This window comes from Bos mutus, chromosome 15 (assembly GCF_027580195.1).
Source record: "Bos mutus isolate GX-2022 chromosome 15, NWIPB_WYAK_1.1, whole genome shotgun sequence".
NCBI classification, from domain to species: Eukaryota; Metazoa; Chordata; class Mammalia; order Artiodactyla; family Bovidae; genus Bos; species Bos mutus.
In genome coordinates, this window is record NC_091631.1 from 25,762,802 (window position 1) to 25,786,556 (window position 23,755).

Consider the following 23,755-nt stretch of genomic DNA (forward strand, 5'->3'; position numbering starts at 1 on the left):
TACCCTTCGCCCTCCGTGAGGCCTTGAACAAGTCACTCAGCCTCTCTGAGTCCCCATTTTCTCACCTCCATATTAGGAACAATATTGCCTCAGTAACTGGAAGATGCCAGTATAACTGACCAAAGGCTGAGGAGACTGTTTAGCGGGCCAGAAAGAAGAGGAAGGAGAAGCAGACAAGCTCCCTCTCATTCTCAAGACAGACCCTCGTGTCTCTGGCACCTGCCATGCGCACACCACCTGGCTAGAGGTCTACATTTAGGATCCACTGGGTATGCCTTTCACTGTTGCCATCTTTCAGAAAAGAGAACTGAGGCTCAGTGCAGGGAGGCGACATGCCCAAGTTCCACGGCAGAGTCTGGACTTGAACCCATATCCTCTGACTTTGGAGCCTCCACCTTGGCCTGGTGACCCCAAAGTGCAGGAGAAAAGGGGGTGAATGCCAGGCCGGGCTGGGCTCACCCCACACACACCCTGCTTAGCCAGGCCCGCAGGAAGGGCAAGATGAGGGGATTCAATGGAGAGGAGAGACAGGAAAGGAAGGAGGTGAGACTGGGCAGTGAGGGCGGAACACAGGTGGACAGGGAGAGCAGGGCCGAGGGTCGAGGGCTGGCTCATCCTCTCCTCTGGACCCGCAGCCACTTCATCTTCTGCCCATACATCGTACTGGGCCCGCTTGTGCCACTGCTGTGTGACCTCAGGCCAACCCCTCACCCTCTCTGGCCATCCCTCTACCTTTCACCCACCCTCCCAGCGTCGGAGGCCTGAGGAAAGAGACATGAGCCTGGAGAGCCAGCCCCTGGGCTCTGGCACACAGCCACCAGGAGCGCCATTAGCATCCCAGTTTCCGGTAGGACCGGCTCAGGAAGCAATTTAAGCTGCAAGAATTAGATCAAAGGAGCTGAAAGCAGGAGGAGCCCAGAAATCAGCTCCAGCAATTCCCGTGTTCAGAGCCCAGAGAACCCAGGGAGGAGGAGCGAGCTGGCCGAGGTCACACAGCCCGGCCGGTGGAGAGTGAGGGTTCTGGCCGCCCTCCAGGCCTCGCAGCGGCCAACACGCTGGGAAGGTTTGCTCCTGAGGATAGAAGGGAGGCACAAGCCGAGAGGGGAAAGCTCAGCCGGGCCCAGGGCCAGGAGATCAGGGCCCAGGCCTGGCTGGGCAGAGGGTCTGACCCAGTTCAGCCATCTCTCCAGCCTCACGCCTGCCGCCAGGCTGACCCTGGCCTCCTTAGCCCAGCCTCTCTGGCCCTGGCCTCTGCACAGGCTGCACTTCCCCCACTGCCCTCCTGCACCCTTCACCTGCCCCAAGGTCACCTCCAGTCCATCCACTGGGTCAACACCCCAAGCCTCTGAGCTTTGTTCCCTCCCTGTAGTTCCAGGCATAACCACTGATGGCACAGATAAACCAGCCACCAAGAAAACGAGCTTCCAAACCCCAGCCTCTGCTTTCCGTGTCTGAGCCGGGGGCACGTCCTGTCTTCTGCAATATTACACTGTGTTGGAGGCACTAACAGGACAGCCCGAGCCTCCTAGCTGCCCCCTAGCCTGCCCTCTTCCCTCTGCCCCTGCCTGTCTCCCCGAGCCCTGCCCCCTCAATTCTCCACCTGGAGCCTAAGTTCCCACAAGCTCCTCGCAGACCACTCAGGGCCGTTAGACACACTGTTCCATCCACAGGGGCACAGCTGGAGAGCTCCTGGTCGCCTGTCAAGACTTGGCCCAAGTGCCTCCCACCTGCCTGACACTGGCCCTCCTTCCACCTCCACAGTCCCCGGACCCCGTGACAGCACCTGCTGTTTACCCCATCTGCACATGACTTATCTGCCTCCCAGCCTGCAGCCCTTCAGGACACAACCCACGTTCAGCTCCTCTCTGTGTCCCTAACGTCCAACCTTAGGGAGCAGGTTCAGTGAATTGGGGCTGAATGCGCCGACACAGGTGATGCAGGAGGAATTCCTTCGCAGACGGGAAAAACAGGTTCAAAGAGGGGCCAGGACTCCCAACGGAGAGCAGCTTGCCATATCAGAGCCGCACCAGCTCTAGGTCTCCTGAAGGCCAGGGTTCACTAGATGGAGCCTCTATCTCTCTCTCCCCTCCTGCTCCTGACTGTCCGGGGAAGATATGGCTAAAGCCCTGGTGCCCTGGTCCCCCTAAGCTGTGAAAGCTGCACAAGCCATGTCGCCTCTCTGGTCTTCATGGCCCTTGTCTGGGAGGAAGAGATAATGCACCAAGGCCTCTGGGAGGATCAAATGAGATAGGGCCATGTGAAACAGGAACGTCACTTTCTGACCGTTGCGTGCTGTGCTCCCAGGGTGTCAGCGCGGCTGTCTGCAGCTCTTCTACAACGTGCCTCCCCAGACAGGAAGGGCACAACAGTTCAAGGTTTCTGTCCCCACGGAACATCATGGTCTAGTGCAGTCCACAGACACAGGCAGCACAGAATATGTGTCATTTCAGAGGTTCCAGCAAGAGGGACACAAAGAGGCCTTCACAAGTCCTGGGCCCAGAAGTCAGCTGTGCTTCGGGAGAGAAAGGCCACTCCAGGCAGAGGGAACCGCTCAAGCGAAGTCTCAGAGGCAGAGAAGCACCAGGCAACTCAGACACAGCCTGGCACAGTGGAGTCCTGTGGACGGAGACCAGGGGCGCTGACCTGGGTCAGAACAAGGGCACGGGACCACCTGCCAGGGAGCTCAGAGAACACAGTCTTCCAGTAGGTCATTTATCCGACAGCCACTCCTGAGTTTGAATCCCAGCTGCATGACTTACCTCTGTGTATCCTTGGGTAAGTTGCTAACCCCTCTGAGCTGCTGCTGTCAGCCCTTCCTGGTTCCAGTCTCTAGGGTGGCATCTGCCCTACAGGAGCTCTGTCTAGCTTCACCTTGGAAACAGTGTGTACTACCTTCCGGGAGGGCTGGCCAGATCTGCTGTCCCTGGACCTGCTGGAGGTGGTGGGGACAGGCCAGCGGTACATGGGCAGAGTAAGGGCTCATCTTGCAGCAGGCCATACAGAGCCAGCTGGGGGTGGGGGACCCGATACCACTGAGCCTTCCCTGGACAGTTCAGCCACTGCAGCCAGGGAGAAAACAGGAGAGAGTTTTAGTCTCATTTTTGAAATGAGGACATCAAGGAGCATGTACAAAACCTGCAGCCCGTCAGCTGGACCCCAGGCCTCCAGTCTTTCCCCAGCGTGCTCTGGCTTAGCACTGGGATCATTTTAGAGGGCGCTCGAAAATGCTTTGTGCTGTGCTTAGTCGCTCAATTGTGTCTGACTCTTTGAGACCCCATGGACTGCAGCCCACCAGGCTCCTCTATCCATGGGGATTCTCCAGGCAAGAATTCCCTGGAGTGGGTTGCCATTCCCTCCTCCAGGGGAATCTTCCCAACCCAGGGATCGAACCCAGTCTCCCACATTGCAGGCACATTCTTTACCATGTGGCGATAACTTTCAGTAAGAAAGTTATTCCCTGCAAGGAGAACTCAGTTTGTCCAGCAAATCTTGATTCCCTCACAGCCCTTGCCCATTTACTTAACAAAAGAGGAGCCAGGCCCAGGCTCAAAGCAACAGCACCTGGCTAGAACTGAATGGATTTTTCTGTTGTTTTATTTTTTAAGATCCTTCCAGTTACCTTGTATTTATGGAGAGTAATACTGACTTTTCATACTGTTCATGCTTTTGAACTGTGGTATTGGAGAAGACTCTTGAGAGTCCCTTGAACTGCAAGGAGATCCAACCAGTCCATTCTAAAGGAGATCAGTCCTGGGTGTTCTTTGGAAGGACTGATGCTAAACCTGAAACTCCCAATACTTTGGCCACCTCATGCAAAGAGCTGACTCATTGGAAAAGACTCTGATGCTGGGAGGGATTGGGGGCAGGAGGAGAAGGGGACGACAGAGGATGAGATGGCTGGATGGCATCACCGACTCAATGGACATGAGTTTGAGTAAACTCCGGGAGTTGGTGATGGACAGGGAGGCCTGGCGTGCTGTGATTCATGGGATCGCAAAGAGTCCGACACGACTGAGTGACTGAACTGAACTGAATACTGACTTTCCATTTACAGTAAACACACGGTTTCCTTTAAAAAGTATCAAGGAAGAAGGAAATTGATTTCAAGAATCTAAGTTCCCGGTGGTGTAGGTGGGAACCTCAGAATTACACCACGCCTGGAGACTGCATTCAAGAGCTGTGTGGCAGGGGAAAGAAAGTCACACTACCTCTCTGAGCCGTGGGGCTTCCTCTGAGAGGTGGGATAACAGAGCCAGCACTCGGGGGGCCCCAGGCCATTTGGAAAAGAGCAAGCTGGAGGACCCACAGTCACGGTTAACAAGACCTTTCAAAAGCTCTAGTAACTGACACAGCGTGGGGCTGGCACAGGGTGGACAGACCAAGGGAACAGACCAGAAAGTTCCTCTGATTTTGACAAAAGGTGACATCACAGTGCCTTAGTGAAAGGATGATCTTTTCAGCTCATGGTGCTCAGTCGACTGGCTATCCTTGTGGGAAAAGCTTCGTTGTGACCCCAGCCTCACACCATACACAAAAGCAATTTCACACAGGCTGCAAATCTGACTGAAAGGTAAAACAACAAAGCTTTTTGAAGAAAACATTAGAAAAGGCATATCCACACGGTAAACAGACAAAAAGGAAAGTGCTCAACTGCACTGATCATCAAGGAAATACAAATTAAAGGCACAGTGAGATGCCATTATACCCTGATCAGAACGGCTGCAGGAAGAGACATACATACACTCTCTCCCCCAAGTCCAGCTCTTCCACATTGCTGGTGGGAGGATCAACTGGTAAAACCACTTTCCAAAACCGTTTGACCATATTAATTAAGGCTGAACAAATGCTTAATCACTCAGTAATTCTACTCATAAGTATACACTGAACAGAAACACATGCACATATTCACCAACAACAAAAAAAAAGAAATACAAGAATGTTTAGCGCAGAAGTATTTCTTATAGCCGAAAATTAGAAACAACTCAAATGCCTATCATCAGAAGGAAGGATGAATGTGGTGCTTAATGGAATATTACACACAGTGAAAATGGGCAAATTATTAAGCAATGCTGTGATTCCACTGATGGAAAATTGGAAAGCAGCCCTAAGTCACCTTTGGTGAGTATAAGGCAGGATGGTGGCTGCCTTTAGGAGCAGTGACTGGAAGGGGCAAGAGGGGGCTTCTGGGACTCCAGTAACACTGCTCCTTGATCTGGGTGGTGGCCACGTGGAAGGGTCACAGAGCTGTATGTCTCTGATTTATGCATCGTTCTGTAGGTCAGTTGTGATTTAATAAAAGTCATAAACAGAAAAAGTTAGCGCAATATCCCAGGAAGAAGGGCTCGCTGAATCTAGTGACCCAGATCTCACCAGTTCTGGGTCCCTCGTAGCCCAGCCTGACAGACTGGACATTACATATGTGTAGGGTCCTGCCTGGCACCCAAGATGACCCAGGGGGTATGGAGCAGGGAAAGAGCCCAGGCTGGGTCAGAGTCCTGGCCTCTGGCCTTTTCACGCACAGGTGTGGGCCTCCTTCTCCATCTCACAGGCCACTTGTGGCTTTGACCCTTGGAGTGCTCAACCCTAAGAGAGGACCCAAAAGGTGGGGGTGGCAGGCCCACACCCCACTGGACACACAACTCCAAAGCTCCCTCTCTGAGAAGGGAGCACCAGCCAGCCAGGCACCATGCTCAGGAGCTGCTCTGGGCCCCGAGGCCAAGAACTGAGCTGAGGCAGGGCGGCAGTGGAGGTGCAGGAGGAGACCACAGGCGAGGCTGCCCAGGATCCCAGCCAGAGGTTCTGGAAGGGGATCAGGCTTCATCCCGAGCTGATGGAGAGCTGGGAAGGGTGCTGAGCAGGGGAGGGACTTGAGATCCACCTGCTGCCACACGGAGAAGGCACTGGGGAAGGACGAGACCAGGGCGGAAAAACCAGAAAGCAGGTCAGAGAGCTTGTGTGCTCATGTGTGAATGAGAGCAGACACGTTTCAGAGCTGGGTGGGAGGCAGACCCACCTGTCCCTGGGGACCAGCCTGCTGCAGAAGTGAAAGGGAGACCGCAAAAGGGCTCGCTGGGGGGGGGTCCCTCCTCTGGGCCCCCATCCCCACACCCCTCCGTGGGTGCCCATGCTGCAGCATGGCTCGGCAGAAGGGGAGTAATCCAGGGCCAGCTGAAGGAGCCAAGGATGCCTGATAGGCTAAGCGCACCCACCCTTCCTCAACCTCCCACCACATCCCACTCCACGACACAGAGCCCCGGTCCCTTTGCCATATGACCAGAGAAGGGCCAAAGAGCTGCATCTTACAATTCCAGGAACAGTCAATGAATGTTCTCATCTTCACTGGCATCCCTCTGGGCTGGTCCTGAGCTCACAGGAGAGGATCAGATCCCCCAGGCAGTCCAGTCCCCAGGAGGAGGGGCACAGGGGACAGAGGCAGAGCAAGACTAAGCAGGAAACACTGCGGTCAGGGCTCCCAGAAATCATGCAATAGGGGAGGGAAGGATGGTGGTGTCTCTGGGCTGGAAGGCTAGGCGGGGATGAGCAGAGGAGAGGGGCAGGATGCACTCCAGGTGGAGGGAGGGCAGAAGAGCCCCAGGTAACAGCCAGAAGGTGGGGGGCGGGGTGAAAGCAGATCCTCGGAGTGGGGAAAGCTAGCAGGACCGGCTCTGCAGGACATGGGCCTTCACTGGGGAAGCCAAGGGGAGATACGGAGGGTCAGATGCTGAAGCAGTAATGCGAGCCAAGGAGGGCCTCTTGGGAGCCAGGGCGGGGAAGCCCAGCGGCCAGGGAGGGGGCCAGGAGCCCCAAACCCTGGTAACTGCCTGGCTCTTTGCATGGATTGGGTTTTATCAACTGTTCACGCCCATTTATCCGACAGCCATTCTTGTTTCCCTTCTGCCCCACAAGCCACCATCAACACATCCCTCCATCCTACTGTGGTTGAACTTGGCCTCCAGGATCGCCTCCCTCCCTTCACCATGGGCCGAGGAACAATGGCAGGGCAGCGGGGAGAGCACAGGAGGAGGGTGAGCTGGCTCCGGCAGCAGAGCCGGGGGGCCAGGTTCCATGAGTCACTCCAGCCAAGGCTAGCTGAGCAGGCAGCATCGGGGCTGGGAAATCCTGTCTTTCTTCTCCACTGCCCTCCCCTTATCGTATCTTTGTCTAATCCAGTCTCCACCCAGCTGCAGTGATCTTTCTAATACATAAACCTGACCAAATGCCCTGTGCTAAGGGATGAGGGGGCCTGGAGGGCAGGGCCAGGCATGCTGGGGGCGCAGAGCCTCTCGCGCTGGTCCTGGGGGGCAGTGGTCCTGGGGGACAGTGGTCCTGGGGCACTGATGGCCTCTGCAGTGTATCTGGGGGGAACGTCAGCCTCGGGGTCGGCTCGCTGGGTGGCTCTGGCTGAGCCCCTGGGCCTCTGACCCTGCGCGGTCCCACTGAGACCCGGGTGTTGTGCAGACGGGGCTGGGAAGCCTCGGCAAACAGGTGAGATCCAGCCGGATCTGCCGGGCGTGGGCAGGGCCCCGAGAAGCTGGAAACCTTCCCGGGCAGCAGGCGGGCCAAGGTTCAGCCTCCAGCAGGGCAACCAGCTGGTTTGGGCACTGAAAGTCACTGGGTCTGAAACCCAGGCCACCACATCCTGGTGAGAAGATGCTGGAGAGTGGGGGGGTGGGGGGTGCGGGGCACGGGGCAGATGAGCACCTACGCTGCTGCCCTTCTCTCTTCTACTGGGGAGAGGGGGTCACAGGTGCTGCTCACTCCACACAAGGGTAGCAGCCTGACTATAACGAGACTTGATCGGATCACTGAAGCTTCCTCAGCTCTCCAGCACTGTGTGACCTCAGGCAGCCCTGCCCTCGCCGGCCGGCCGGCTCTCACTGTTGAATGGTGGAGAGCGGACGCTTCTTGCGTTTCTCCAATGAGCTATGTTGTCTGTCACCAGAGCAGCCTCTTTTCCTGCTTCCTGCACAGGCAGTCTCGGCCCCTAGAACCACCTGCCACCAAAGCTCAAGGCTGGAAACCTGGTGGGGATGGTGCCCATTTCTCAGACTGGGAAACGGCTCAATTCCTGGGTCAAGCTCCTACACACCCTCAGAAATGAGCTCGACTCTTCTCATCACACAGATGAGCTCTGAGACGGAAGAGATGCATTCAGGACAGTCAGGGGCCCATCTCACACCAGAGTTCTGCTTTGCCTGGCCCAGCACACCCTCCCTCAAGCAAAGACAGTGACCCACTGATCAGCCCCAGGGAGTCCCAGTTAGCTGCGTGCTCCCATTCAGCCTTCACACATCCGCTCTGCTCTGGCCAAGGTGGCAGTGAGGAGTCAGACAGGGCCCAGTCCGGGAAGTCAGCCTGGTGGAGGACAGTGACCCCAGCACCGGGTGGAGAGAGCTCTCTAAGAGGACAGTGGTTCATTCAGATGGGGCTGGAAAGCCTCACAGAGGAGGCAGCATCAAAGCAGGAGTTCCAAGGGTGGGCTGCAATTTTTCCAGACAGAAGTGGAAGGTTTGGAGGAAGATGGAACCTTCTGGGAGGAGACAAACATTTAGGCAAGGCTGGAGGACAGGGCACGGGGGAAAGGAAGAAAGAAGGGGCTTGCAGGCCACACTGCCACAGCAGGGTCGTGGGGGCCCTGAAAGACCAGCGAGGGTGCTGGGCTGCTGGACAATTTACAAGACGGCTGGATGGAAAGGAGGCCAGGAGGCAGGCAGGGAGGCCAGGCTGCAGAAACGACCCCAGAGCATGGCCTTGGCTGGAGAGACCAAATGGAGACCCAATACTGGGGCGGGGTCTACAGCACACAGCCAGGCCATCTCCGGGAGGCTGGCTGCAAGTCCTTCCTTGGAGGCACCAGGAGGCTCCCCACCTCCCAGATGACAAACTCATCTCCTTCCGGGGTGAGCAACCTGTTGGCAGCACCTCTGGGCTCCACGTTCTGCTCTGCCCCATGTCACATTCTCACCCAAGGCAGCCTTGAACGCAATGCCAGCTCCTCCTCCTCCCTGTGCCCAAAGGGAAAATCAGAGCCTCAGAAAGTCCCGTCCGCACGCTCATCATCAGATGGGGAGACAGAGGCCCAGGAGGGGCACCACAGTTACCTTCCTTGAGCCTCAGGGCTCTCGCTCATCTGTAAAATGCAGTCTCCTGCTCTCTGGCCCAACCTGTCCCAACTCCGGCTCCCCTCATCCCTCTCTCCTGTAGGCAGGACTTAGCCCCAGTCAGCCTTGATGCACTCATCTGCAAAATGCGGCTCCCAGCCTGGCCCTCCCCAGTGATGGTGGGGATCAAGTGACCCTCACGACACTAGGGTTAGCGAATGAATGTCTGAGATGCACTCCACCCTGGAAGGGGCTTCCCAGGGGGTGCCAGCGGTAAAGAACCTGCCTGCCGATGCAGCAGATGTAAGAGACGAAGGCTTGATCCCTGGGTCAGGAAGATCCCCTGGAGGAAGGCATGGCAACCCACTCCAGTGTTCCTGCCTGGAGAATCCCATGGACCGAGGAGCCTGGGGGGCTACAGTCCACAGGGTCGCACAGAGTCAGGCATGAGTGAAGCGACTTAACACACATGCAAGCATGCTGGAAGGCTTAACCTGACGGCATGTTAAGGATCCCGGGATGGGGTCTGGTCACTGGGGCAACCCCTGGGGACACACCAGCACACTGCCCCAGAGGTGCTGCAGCCCAGGCTCTGCCAGCCAAGCCTCTAGGCTGAGGGTTACAGACGCTGAGGGTGACCCCCTGGGGGGTCTCTGAGAACGGGACCTGCGATAACACTGCAGGTGGCTCCTGTGGTAGGGTGAATGACGGGTCCCCCAAATACAGACTCCATAGTCCCTGGAACCTGCAAATGTTACCTTATATGGCAAAAAAGATTTTGCAGATGTGATTAAAGAACTTGAGATGGAGAGATTATCCTGGATTATCTGGGGACATCCTAAATGTAATCACAGGTGTCCTTAAGAAGAGGGCAGAGGGAGATGTGACTCCAAAAGAGGAAAAGGCAACGGGACTAGGGAAGTAGCGAGATGCGGTGACGGGGTCACGAGGAACACGGACAGCCACAAGGAACAGAGGCGGCCCTGGGGCCCCCAGAAGGAACTAGCCTGACTCCTTGACTTTAGCCCCTAAGACTCTTTTCAGACCTTTGACCTCCAAAACGGTAAGAGAATAAACCTGTGTTGTTTTAAGCCACTGTGTGGATGAGTGTGTCTCAGTCGGGTCTGACTCCTTGCGACCCCACGGACTGTCAGCCACCAGGCTCCTCTGTCCATGGGGTTTTCCAGGCAACCCACTGGAGTGGTTGCCATTTCCTACTCCACTGAAGCCACTAAACTTGTGTTAATTTATCACAGCAGCGACAGGCAATGAATACGATGAATACAGCTCCTGTAGGTATGCAGCCTCATACCTCTCTCCTGCTGGAGGAACTGAGTGAGGATGAAGCTGTTACTCCTTGAACTGCTCCCAAGGAAAATAAAGTCACCCCAAACTTCAGTGTCTTAGTTACTATTGTTAGTAACAAAACAGTTGATTGCCCCCACCTCACCCTGTTGGCAGAAGTACCCAGCAGGGGGCTCTGAGGCTGGGGCTGGCTGATCAGGCCAGCAGACAGTCTGCCTTTTGTCCCCTGGGCTGCAAGGTCCTGAGGTCATCGGGGCACACCCTGACAGTGCTGGCCAGCTGGCTACCAATGTGGGCTTGGTCTGCTCTGGCCACCAGCCCCCTTGTCCCAGAGCTGACCACAGCCACCACTGTGGCAAAAAACCACAGTCCACACCCACAGGCCACCATGCCTCAGCCAGCAGCACCCTCCCTCACACCCGCAGCCTCGGGAAAGCCAGAGCCCCTGGAAACACAGCCCTGAGCAATTAGAACCGGGAGCAGGAACTCAGGCCATTACAGGCAAGCGAATGCTCACATTGCGCAATTTCCTACATCCAAGCCTGAAGGCTGGCTTCCTAAAACATCCTGGATTAGAACCCCAAAGGGACTTGGCCCATTTTGCTGTTAGCGAGCAAGGAAAGGCAAGGCCTGAGGCCAATGCAAGTGAGGCAATCCCAGGGCATCACCATCAACCCAGGGAGGAGATGCTGCAGAGTGGGGGCCCGGAAGATAAGGCCTGGGGGTCGGGGGGAGGCTACTGCCAGTCAAGGAATGTTTTGAGTAGAAAGGGAAGGCATGAAGGGGCAGGTCTCTGGAGGGGCTAGAGGAGTGGAGTGGGGGGGTTTTAAAGGCACTCAGGACACTAGAGTACACAGGAGGGCAGAGGAAGGCCGGGTGAGGCGAGAAGACCAGCAGCAGACAGATCTCCTGCCTGCCTGGCCCCGGAGAGTAAGCCCACCCACGGGAGTGGGTTGAGAGGGCCACAGTTTCCAACCACAGAAGCCAAGAGGGGCTTCCTCTTTCCTTTCACCCTTCTCCCAAAGTCGGCCCCTCCTTCCTCTGGGCTGTTCCTTCCCCAGGGAAGAAAGGACTAAGTGATGCGGTTAGTTATATGTTATTATAGTTATAGTTATTAGTTATAATGATGACTAAACACCATGTACTTTGTAATGCACTTTTAGTGATACAAATTAACTTCATCATCAACCCCCGAATCCCTACGTTTAGGCAGCATTTATCCCCATTTCACATATGAAGAAACTGAGACTCACAGGGGAAGTTTCCTGCCTCAAGGTCACGTGCAGAGCCAGTCTCGGCTGGGAGGAAGCTTGACACATGTCAGGCCCTGCAGGTAGGAGAGGTCATGGAGGCAGGTTTTGCAGTGCCCACTGGGGGCTCCAAGAGGGCCTCCCATTCAGGCACCAGGGCTCGGGGCTGTCCCGGGAGCCTGCAGGGAAGTCAAGGGCAGAAGCAGCCAGAGACAGCACTGGCCTGGGACCAGTGTTCTGGACGTCACTCCCCCACACACACCCCCCAAAACCCACAGGCCTCTCACACCTCATCAACTTCCCCAAACCTGCTCCACCGCCAGTGGTGGCCCCAACTCAGAAAGGGCTCCCCCAGACACCCTTCCCCATGCTCCACCCCTCTCCCATGGGAAGCCCTATCAGATCCCTCCTTGGGTGCCAAGCCAAGTCTGGGTGGGGAGCTGGGAAGGGGAGAGGCAAGGGGAAAGAGAAGGGGGCTTCTCCTTGCTCTGGCCCTCTGCTCACTGGCCTCCAGAGCAACTCACCCACCCCAGAGCCACACATGTGATGATCTAATGCCCTTTTTTGTCGTTGCTCAGTCCCTAACTCTTGTCCGACTCTTTGGGACCCCATCCACTGCGGCACGCTGCGCTTCGCTGTCATTCTCGCCCCTACCCTTGGACCACATGCAGTTGCATGCTTCCAGGCCTTCACTCATCTATCCCCAGGCCTGCAGTGCCCTGCCCTTTCTTTTCTGCTGGGTGAACTTTTCATCCTTCAGCACCCAGTACAGATGTATCCTTCACAGTGAAACCTCGCCCAGCTCCTGGGCAGGGGCGAGGTTTGGGTGCATTGGGTGCATTGGTGTGCAACTCTGGGCAGGGGCTTCCGGGTTTGACCCATCCGCTTCATCAGTCAGAAGAGAGGTTCCTCAGGGTAATGACCCCGCCTAAGCACCTCGATGTCCTGGCTTCCAGCTCTGGCCTGAAGCAGCAACAGCTGGGTCCACCCTGCCCCGCCCTCAGCAGGGAAAGCAGCCAGGCCTCCCCACCCCCACCCGGGGAACTCCAGACCGCAGCAAAGGCCAGGCCCAAAGACCCTGGGTAGGAGGGTCTCAATCCTTGCAGCAGAACAATAGTTCCCTCAGGAGTCCTCACCTAAGTATGGGTAGACTGAGCCCCACTCTCAAACTCCCTCTCTTCCAGGAAGTCTGCCCAGATTTCTCCCTCCCCAGAATCCTAAAAATAATTGACCTCGCACTTCTCTCTAGCTGCTGGTGCAGGGAAAGGATTCTGATTTGAGAGCCAGGCCAACTCAGGTACAAAATTCTGGTTTAGCAGTCCTGAGAGCAAGAGTAGCCTCCACCCTCTGAGCCCCACTCTCCTCAACCCTGTGGGGTCTGGGTTGACTCTCACCACAGGAAATGAAACCTGGAGAGAACTTGGCACCTGTTAATCATCCGTCCTGCTTCACCTCTGGAACCCTGGTGGGTCTCCTCCGACTCCCAACTCTGAAGGAGGGAAGCATGATCCGAGAAGCGCAAGACCCATTCTCCCCCAGTTCTGCCTGCCTCCCCGGCCCCCTCACACATACACCCAAGCCCTGCAGCCCAGGGAAAAGGCCCCTATTCAACCTGACAAGAGGATCAGGAAGGGAACCGGCTTTGGCCTTGCCCCTTTTCCCAAGCGGCCAGGGACGGGGGATGGGGAAGCACCCCGGAGGGGTTGTAGAATTGAAAGGGTGGAGGTCTGGGAAGGGATAGGAAAGGGAATCCTGAGGAAGAGGAGGGGAAGAGCCAGTCAAGCCCCGGGAGCTAACCCCCCAGCTGGTATGAACTAGGAAAACAGCTCCGGAACACCCAGGTGCAGTGGGAAGACGCCCCTCGTCGCGGATGGGGGTGGGGAGAGCCCCGGGGGCCGGGGCGGATCCCAGGCGGTCCTCGCCCCTCCACCCCGGGGCCTCAAAGCCAGCGCTCGCCTCTTTCCTCCCCGGCGGCGGGGTGTGTACCCCCACACCCACCGATTCGTGATCACAGGGCACGCGCTGCCCCGCAATGCACCCGTACACACACACCCCCGAAACACACATGAACACCCGCGCGCTCGCACACGCCTCCCTCTGCGCAGCGTCTTCTACCTGCCGCGCCGCCGCGGGTCCAGCGGATTCGGGGATGCAGCGCTCGGCGCCGGGACCGGAACAGAGGCTGGACCTCCCCCCACTTAGTGGCCTCCGGCTCCGGCCCGCGATCGGCTGGGGCTGGCCTGGGGCGGGGGCTCGAGCTAGGACTCCCTGGGCGGCCCGCCCCGCCCCGCGGCCTCCGCCCAGCTGGGGACGGGGGCGTGGTTTCCAGCGAGGCTGAAGGGACAGGATTGATGCGCATGCGAACTGGTGCCGAGCTCCGAGGGACCCGGGCGTGAGGTGGCTGCGGAGTTCCCGCTGGAAAGTAGGAGAGGATTTGGGGCCCGCGCGCCTCAGCCCAACCCCTGACCGCTTGATCGGGCCCGTGTTCTCCCGTCCCTTCCTCCCTACATCTCCAGGAGTCCCCCAGGGCCCAGCCGAGGCTGGCACTGAGCCAGGGGGCTGGGAAAAGAAGGACACAAAGAGGCGAGCACCCATCTCCATGTCCGTGTTTGTGCGTGTGATAGTCACTCAGTCGTGTCCCACCTCTTTCGACCTCATGGACTGTAGCCGGCCAGGCTCCTCTGTCCATGTGATTCTCCAGGCAAGACTGCTGGATTGAGTTGCCATTTCCTCCTCCAGGGGATCTTCCAGACCCAGGTATCCAACCTGGGTCTCCTGCATTGCAGGCAGATTTTTTCCTGGTGGGAGCCACCAGGAAAGCCCCTTTTCATGTCCATGCTGCTGCTGCTGCTGCTGCGTCACTTCAGTCGTATCCGACTCTGTGCGACCCCATGGATGGAGCCTACCAGGCTCCTCCATCCATGGGATTTTCCAGGCAACAATACTGGAGTGGGGTGCCAATTCGGGATGGAGGAGCCAGACCCAGACCCCTGGAGGTGCAAAGAGGGCCCTTGTCAAATGGGGAAAGCTGGTTCCAGACCCATATCGAATATTTATTTACTTGTGCAATGATGGGAGGACAGAAGGAGGGGCATATTCCCCAAATAAGATAGAGAAGGTTTGTGAGTGACCAGTCCTGGCACACAGTAGGGGCTCTGGGATGGCAGGACAGACATGCTTATTATGCTCATCGGAGGCCTAGGTCAGCCCACTTCGAAGATGAAGAAGTTCAGACCCACCATCTCTCCCTCCTGTGTTCCCCTGCACACTAAGTCACTTCAGTAGTGTAGGACTCTATGCGACTCTATGGACTGTGGCCCGCCAGGCTCCTCTGTCCATGGGAGTCTCCAGGCAAGAATATTGGAATGGGTTGCCATTTCCTTCTCCAGGGGATCTCCCCGACCCAGGGATAAAACCTGCGTCTCTTACATCTACCTGCGTTGGCAAGTGGGCTCTTAACCACTAGCACCACCTGGAAGCCCAGTGTTCCCAGTCTTGGGTGATGTCATGTACTTAAGTCACTCTGACTAACCCAGCCTCTTCATGGCCTGTCCCAGGCCCCCCAGACATCCCCAACCCCCCACTCCCAGGTGTAGGTCCAGTCCTTTACAGAGCCTTGCAAATATGTAGCCATGACCCACCGCCCACAGAACAATGTTCCAAGGCTGTGCCCTTGCCTGACTGTCCCAGGCAAATCGCATTCCACTGCCCCTGCCCTGGGATGCAGCCTCCCCAGGCTCTCAGTGCTCTTCTCAGGGGTTCCCAGTGCTCCTCTCAAGGGCTCCCAGCTTCCCTGCACTCAGACCTTGTCTAATGGGGACCTGCACAGTCTGAAAGGCTCTTCCTTGCCTCTATACATGGCACATCTTGGTATCAGGCTTGGCCCTAATGTCATGTCTCCACCACAAAGCCCTACCCCCATCTTCAGCATCCCCACCTGGCCTCTTGTGTCTCTTCCAGGGCCCTAAACTCATGCTGCCTCTCTGGGGTTAGTGGTGGAGTGTGCAGGCAGGTGAGGCTGAGGCTTGTTCTAGGAAAGACAGTACTGCTTGGTGAAGCCAGGGAGTTCTGGGCTCGGGTCCTCACTCTGCCAGTTACTGGCTGTGTGATCCAAACAAGTCCACTATCCTTTCAGAGCCTCATTTTTCTGTCTGTAAAATGGGCTTCTAGCAGAAGTGAGTGATGATCACATATAGGTAAGCGGTATTGAGCAGCACTGCCTCTGGGCTGGGCAACCCCACATGTTCATAAGTGAAGCTGGGGTCCTGGCTGAGAAAATGTGGCTGCTTCAGCCTTCACAAGGGTAGAGTTCACAGGATGCTTAGCCCTCCCTTATGTATTTCAGAGTGTTAGAGCCACAACACTCTGAAATACAAAGTTTCGTGGTGGTTGCAAGAATGTGTCCTGGACTCACCGCCTGGGTTCATGTCAGCTGTGTGACCTTGGGCAAGTGACCCACACTCTCTGTGACCCCGTCACCTCACCTATAAAATGATGATAGTAGCACCACCCCACGGGGTTGCTGTGGGGATTAAATGGACTGAGTCACATAAAGCACTAGAGTGGGCCCTGGCTGAGAGTTAGTGTTCAGCAGGGCTTAGCTACTATTTCCATCTAGCCCAAACCCCTCGTTTTGTGAAGACACTGGGTCCCCAGGAGCAGAGACATGTACACATGGCTACTCAGAAGCCCAGCCATCCTAGGATCTTAGAACTGGAAGGACCCACCCCAGAGCCCATCTCTGGCAGCTCCCACCTTCTCTAGCAGATGAGGAAAGAGACCTAGAGAGGGACAGTGACCTGTCCAGGGCACCCAGTCTGGTGGAGTGGGAGAGGCATTGGCCTTGCTCTTGTTGGGGGTTGGGAGGGAGGTTTCCAGACAAGCCAGGAAGAGCCTGGTCCCCCAAAAAGAGTGGGGGGAAGGGGCAGGGCTCTGATGATGCTCTGGCTCCAGGTCCCTGCTGGTTGGTTGTTATAAACTGATTCACCAAGCGGTGCCATCACGGGGCCTGCGGTGTAGGCGCTTTTCCCATTTAATTCTCACAACCACCCTTGGCAGGAGCTCTCATTAGCCCCATTTTACAGATGACAGAACTGAGCCTCCGGGAGATGCCCCAGTCACACAATTAGGAAATGGCAGCCCTGGGATCCTATACACCCTGTCTGACTCCACTCTTGTGCCCTTCCCCTCCTCCTCTCTCCCCTCGCCTCCTCTTCACCTCTGATGGCTCTTTGACTGACTGCCCCACCTCTGCTACATCCTCCTGTAAATGGGCACCTCATTCCCTCACAAGGCAGCCCTTTCCACTTCTCTTGAGAGAGTGTCTGTCACCCAGAACTGAGCCCGTTCCCTCCTCCTAGTTCTGCAGGACTTCATAGCCTCCTCCCCACCAGAGCCCTGGAGGGAAACTTTTGTACTGCAGGACAGCAGACCCCTATCTTCACTGCTCCTGTTATGTAACAGAGTTTCCCAAGTGAAATTTTTCTTTTGTGTTAAAATTTATTTAGCTGTGCCGGGTCTTATCTGCAGCATGCTGGATCTTCGACCTTCATTGCAGCATGTGGTTTTTCAGTTGCGGTATGAGGGATCTAGTTCCCTGACCAGGGGTTGAACCCCGGCCACCCGCATTGGGAGGGTGAAATTTTAGCCACTGGACCACCAGGGAAGTCCCCCAAGTGAAATTCTTAAAAACAGTAATTTCTTTTAAAGATCCCATGGGCTTCCCTGGTGGCTCAGACAGTAAAGAATCTGCCTGCAATGTGGGAGATCCAGGTTCGATCCCTGGGTCAGGAAGATCCCTTGGAGAAGGGAATTGCTAGCCACTCCATTATTCTTGACTGGAGAATTCCATGGACAGAGGAGCCTGGCGGGCTACCGCCCATCGGGTTGCAAAGAGTTGGACACGACTGAACTAACGTTTTTACTTTCAAAGAAAACCTGCTGGCAAGGGGAGTGGCTCAATACGGAGCTTAATGTCTTGGGATGGAGTCTCAAGTAACCTCATTAACCAGTTCCCCCACGGCCATCTAGCCAAGGGGATGGGATCTCAGGGAGAGGAGTGGAGCTGGACACACAGAACTTTTCAGGACACAGAAAACTAACAAACAGTATTCTCCTGAGAGCTCAGGAAAGGGGAGAGCCATGTTGAACTCGAGGGACGAGCAGACACCATGGAAAATAGGGATACGAAAGACAAACATGAACTCTGACTTGCTCTCAATTCCATGCTACTCTGAAACACTACTTATATTTTGTTAGTATCCTGGATATTATTAGGAGCCAGCCAAAACCAAGTGGGATTGATTCCAGGAATATGAAGTTGGTTTAACATTAGGAAATCCATTAATAGTATATGTTGGCTAGGACTGCTGTAACAAGCCACCACAAACTGGGCAGCTTAAACACAGAAATTTACTGTCTCACAGATCTGGAGGCTAGATGTCCAAGAGCAGTGTGTCATCAGGGCTGGGTCCTTCTGAGGGTTGTGAGGGAGGATCTGCCCTGCGCCTTTCTCCTTAGCTTCAGGTGGTTTGCTGGCAGTCTTTGACATTCCTTGGCTTATAACACAACACCATGATCTGCACCTTTGTGTTCACATGTGTTCTCCCTGTGTATCTAATCTCGTGTCCAAAGTTCCCATTTATAAGGACACGGTCATGTTGGATTTTTCAAGATCTTTCTGTGTTGTTGGGTGTTGTCATTATAGACATGACTGAACCGGCTAAGTCTGCTCCTGCCCCTAAAAAGGGCTCTAAAAAAGCTGTGACCAAGGCCCAGAAGAAGGACAGCAAGAAGCGCAAGCGCAGCCTCGAGGAGAGCTACTCTGTGTACATGTACAAGGTGCTGAATCAAGTCCATCCGGACACCGGCATCTCGTCCAAGGCCATGGGAATCATGAAATCCTGCGTCAACGACGTTTTCGAGCGCATCGCTGGCGAGGCATTACAAGCACTCGACTATCACATCCAGGGAGATCCAGACTGCCGTGCGCTTGGTGCTACCTGGGGAGCTGGCCAAGCACGCCGTGTCCTAGGGCACTAAGGCTGTCACCAAGTATACCAGCTCCAAGTAAATATAATATGCCTAGCTGCTGTTAATGGAGAAGGCAATGGCACCCCACTCCAGTACTCTTGCCTGGAAAATCCCATGGACGGAGGGCCTGGTGGGCTGTAGTCCATGGGGTCACTAAAAGTCAACTTCACTTTCACTAATGACCTCATTTTAATTTGGTCACCTCTGAAAAGACCTTATTTCCAAATTTCATTATGAGGTGCTAGGAGTTAGACTTCAACTTCTTTTGGGGGTGGACACAATTCAACCCATAACAAGCATGCACCGTACTAATGAACCTAAGGGGAAAATCATGATTCTGGGGGGAGGGGGCATGCTCTGTAGTTGTGGCATGCAGGCTTAGTTGCCCCATGGCACGTGGGATCCTAACTCTCCAACCAGGGATCAAATCCACGCCCCCTGCAGTGGAAGCGTGGAGTCTTAACCACTGGACCACCAGGGAAGTCCGATGATTTTTCCTGTAGATGCCAAGACAGTCTTTAACAAAATTCAACACCAATTCATAATAACATCTTGCAGTGAAATAGGAAGGGAGGGATATGTTCTCAACGTGGTAAAAGGTAGCCCTACAGCCTTAAATAAACATCTTATTTAACTAGGAAACACTGGAAGATCAGGAACAAGGCAAGAATAGACTGTCTACACCACTATTCTACATTGTACCAGAGATATCAGCTAATACAACTAGACAAAATAAATCAATTTAAGGCCTAAGACTGAGTAAAGAAGAAAAATATATATATATCTCTTTGCAGATCATATAATGTTATACCTGAAAAAAAAAAAAAACCAGAGAACCAATGATAAAACTAATTCAAATAGTAAGAGACCTTGCTGAAATAGCAGGATACAAAATTAAAATACAAAATTCAATGGCTTTTATATATACAAACAATAAACAGAGGTCAGAAAGGTGGAGAAAGCCTTTTCACAATTAAAAAAAAATTAAATGCTTAGGAACAAATTTAATGAGAAATGCATAAAAATACACGAGGAAAATTTTAAACCTTCTTGAAAGACACTAAGAACAAACAGAAAGACATCTCCTATTCTTGGACAGGATAAGTCAACATTACAAAGATGTCAGTTCTCCCTAACTTAATTTGTAAATTCAATACAATCCAAATAAAACTACCAGCAAGCTGTTTTATGAAGATATATGAGTTGAAAAGTCCATCTGGAAAGATAAACATGCAAGAACAGGTAGGAAAACACTGGGAAAGAAAAACTGTGAGGAGGAAATAGCTTTAGCAGAGATTAAAAAAGAGAAAGCTTCTGTCATTAGAAATGGGTGGCACTGGTACATGAATAGACAAATTGCAATAGACAGAAATTTAGAAACAGACACAAACCCATCTTTACCCCAGTGACTCGAGAAGCCATCTTTGATACATTCTAAAAATGGACTTTGTTATAAATGGTAAAAAAGATAAAATTAAATCCATATGTCACACCCAGCAAAAGAATAAATGACGTGAATTAGGGCTCTAAGAGTAAAAACTAAAGCAACACAAAGACCAGAAGAAAACATGGGGGACTTCCTCTTTAGCTCTGATATTGGGTAAGGCTTTCTAACCATGATTCAAAACCCAGAGGATGTAAAGAAAAGATCAATAAATTTGACTATGTGAAAATTTATCCCTGGTGGCTCAGACAGTAAAGAATATGCCTGCAATGCAGGAGACCTGAGTTCAAGCGCTGGGTTGGGAAAATTCCCTGGAGAAGGGAATGGCTACCCTCTCCAGTAGTCTTGCCTGGAGAATTCCATGGACAGAAGAGCCTGGTGGGCTACAGCCTATGGGGTCACAAACAGTCAGACATGACTAAGCAACTAATACACACAAGTGAAAATTTAAAAACTTTGCATGACGCATAAAGTCCACAGATAACTGACAAACTGAAAGAAAATAGTCTCAACATAATACCACAAAGGGCAAATATCCCTAATATATAAGTAACTCTTAAAAACTGAAAATAAAACTAAAAAATCCAGTAATAAAATAAGAGTAAAGGCATGAATAGACAGTTTACCAGAAAAGATATAAAAATGGTCCTCAAACATATGGGGAAAAAATGCTCAAGGACACAATTAGAGAAAGGCAACTGAAAATAACACTGAGATAGGTACCATTTGTCACCTATTCAGACTGGCAAAAAAAAAAAAAATCCCATTCTGCTGTCCGGGTTGAAGGGGAAAATCACACACATTCTGCTGTCCGGGTTGAAGGGAAACAGGTGCTGGAATACATTGCTGATGGGAATGCAAATTGGTGCAATTCTGTCCAGGAAAATTTGGCAATACCAAATGAAATTAAATACATGCGCACCCTTGAACCCAGCAACTCCACTTCTAGGAATTTATCCTGAAGCTAGACCTCCAACAATGTGAAAATGCATACGCAAAAGGTTTTTCATTGAAGCATTACTTCTTAATTGCAAAATACTGGGAACAATATGGGCTTCCCAGGTGGCTCAGTGGTAAAGAATCTACCTGCCAATGCAGGAGACAAGGCTTGATCCCTGATCTGAGAAGATCCCACATACCAAGGAGCAACCAAGTCCCTGCACCACAACTAGAGCCCGGGAGCCACAACTACTGAGCCCACAAGCTGAAACTACTTAAGCCCACGCCCTACAGCCCATGCTCTGCAACAGGAGAAGCCACGGCCGTAAGAAGCCTCTGCCTCACAACTAGAGAGTAGCCCCTGCTCACCGCAACTAGAGAAAAGCCCACATGGCAACAAAGACCCAGCACAGCCAAAAATAAATAAATAACATTATTAAAAAATACTGCCAACAATGTACTCCTACGTGGAGAGTGGTTGGATAAACTATAGCATATCTTGGAGAAGGCAATGGCACCCCACTCCAGCACTCTTGCCTGGAAAACCCCATGGGTGGAGGAGCCTGGTAGGCTGCAGTCCATGGGGTCGATAAGAGTTGGACAAGGTTGGGCTACTTCACTTTCACTTTTCATTTTCATGCATTGGAGAAAGAAATGGCAACCCATTCCAGCACTCTTGCCTGGAGAATCCCAGGGATGGGGAGCCTGGTTGGCTTCCATCTGTGGGATCACACAGAGTCGGACACAACTGAGCAACTTAGCAGCAGCAGCGTAGCATATCTAGACAAAGGAGCACTATGCAGTTGTTAAAAAAAAAAGGGAAGAAAAGAAAGAGAATGAGCAAGATCTCTGGATTCGTATGGCATGAATTTCAGCAAGGACTATTAAGTGAAAAAAAGCAAAAGCCAAGATCATCTATACAGTATGCTCCTCTTCATATAAGAGCCTGCTGAAGCTGCTGCTAAGTTGCTTCAGTCGTGTCCGATTCTGTGTAACCCCATAAACCGCACCCCACCAGGCTCCCCTGTCCCTGGGATTCTCCAGGCAAGAACACTGGAGTGGGTTGCCATTTCCTTCTCCAATGCATGAAAGTGAAAAGTGAAAGTGAAGTCGCTCAGTCGTGTCCGACTCTTAGCGACCTCATGGACTGCAGCCTACCAGTCTCCTCCGTCCATGGGATTTTCCAGGCAAGAGTACTGGAGTGGATTGCCATTGCCTTCTCCGAAGGAAGAGCCTATAAGAACATACATAATTACAAAGGAAATGGGACAGGAACAGATGAGATAGTGATGTGATGGAAGCAGGCTAGAAGGTTGAGGGGATGGAAAGATACAGGAACAGGGCAGGAAGGGGAGTAAGGAGTGTCTGTCTTCTAACTGTATCTTTTAAAATGCCACTATTGAGATGATTTATATACCATAAAAAATCACCATCTTAAAGTATCACATTCAGTGGATTTTAGTTTATTCACGAAGTTGTGGTTAAGATTTTGCACTTCCACTGCAGGGGCCGCTGCATTCGACCCATTGTCAGGAAACTAAGATCCTACATGCAAAGTGACCAAAAAAAGAAAAAAAGAAAGAAAAGAAATCCACTCATTTACTTTCTATCCCTATGGATTTGACTATCTAGACATTTCATATAAATAGAATCCAGCTTCTTTCACCTAGCGTACCATTTTCATGGTTTATTGACATGGTAGCATGAATCAGAATCCCATGGACGGAGGAGCCTGGTAGGCTGCAGTCCATGGGGTCGCTAAGAGTCGCACATGACTGAGCGACTTCACTTTCACTTTTCACTTTCATGCATTGGAGAAGGAAATGGCAACCCACTCCAGTGTTCTTGCTTGGAGAATCCCAGGGACGGGGGAGCCTCGTGGGCTGCCGTCTATGGGGTCGCACAGAGTCGGACACGACTGAAGTGACTTAGCAGCAGCAGCATGAATCAGAACTTCATTTCTTTTCATGGCTGGATAATGTTCCTCTGTGTGTATTTACCACATTTTGCTTATCTATTCATCCTTTGATGGACATTTGGAATTTTTCCACCTTGGGCCTATTATGGATAATGCTGTTAGGAACATTCAACTGCAAGCTTTTGTGTGACACACGTTTTTAATTCTCTTGGGTAAACACATAGGAATGGAATCACTGGGTCATGGAGTAAAGCCATGTGAAACCACCAGTTTTCCAAAGAGTTCAGCACACACTCACGAGGCTCTCAATCCTCCCACACCGAGCCCTGCGAATTGCAGATCCTGGAGCTCGTCTTGGTGGGAATACACTGCCCGAGGCCTCAGCAAACGGACGGTGCTGAAGTGGATCTGGTGCCCAAAGCCCCTGCCAAGGAGGGGCAGCTGGATCCAGTGGCTCCTGGACTCTCCAGTGTCCTGCCCAGGCCAGTACCGGTGGGTGAGGTCGGGGAGTAACGACGTGTGGGTGTTTCCTGGACCATCTGGGACCCAGAGGAGGTGGCACCTGCCCCTGGCCCTCCCTGGGGCAGAGTGTGGACTCCCGAAGTGGCTCTAGGCTCCCAGCTCAGCACTGAGGCTGGGAGGGGGAGGTGAGGAATAGGGGGGGCTATTCTGCTGAACTGGGTGCCCAGAGGGTCCTGGTTGGGGCTTAAGAGACACTGAGGTCCACAGGGCAGCCAGGAAAAGGTGGTTTCCCCTGAGGCAGCTG

At 53.3% G+C, this 23,755-nt stretch overlaps 1 protein-coding gene and 1 pseudogene across 5 annotated transcripts in view; one reads left to right on the forward strand and one right to left on the reverse strand.

Annotated features, from left to right (window-relative positions):
- CAPN5 (calpain 5) overlaps positions 1-13,959 on the reverse strand; it is a 57,225-nt gene extending 43,266 nt beyond the window's left edge. The window contains exons 1-2 of one of the 5 annotated variants that reach the window (XM_070383657.1): positions 13,772-13,957; positions 11,660-11,733 (exon numbers count right to left, since the gene is read on the reverse strand). The gene's annotated coding sequence lies outside the window, so the exon portion shown is untranslated. Of the gene's footprint in view, positions 1-11,659; positions 11,734-13,612; positions 13,750-13,771 lie in introns of those variants that run through there. The other 4 variants (XM_070383659.1, XM_005890655.2, XM_070383658.1 and 1 more) reach the window with 4 other exon arrangements.
- Positions 13,960-18,364: 4,405 nt separating this feature from the next.
- LOC138990943 (histone H2B type 1-C/E/F/G/I-like) lies at positions 18,365-18,728 on the forward strand (annotated as a pseudogene).
- Positions 18,729-23,755: the final 5,027 nt, after the last annotated feature.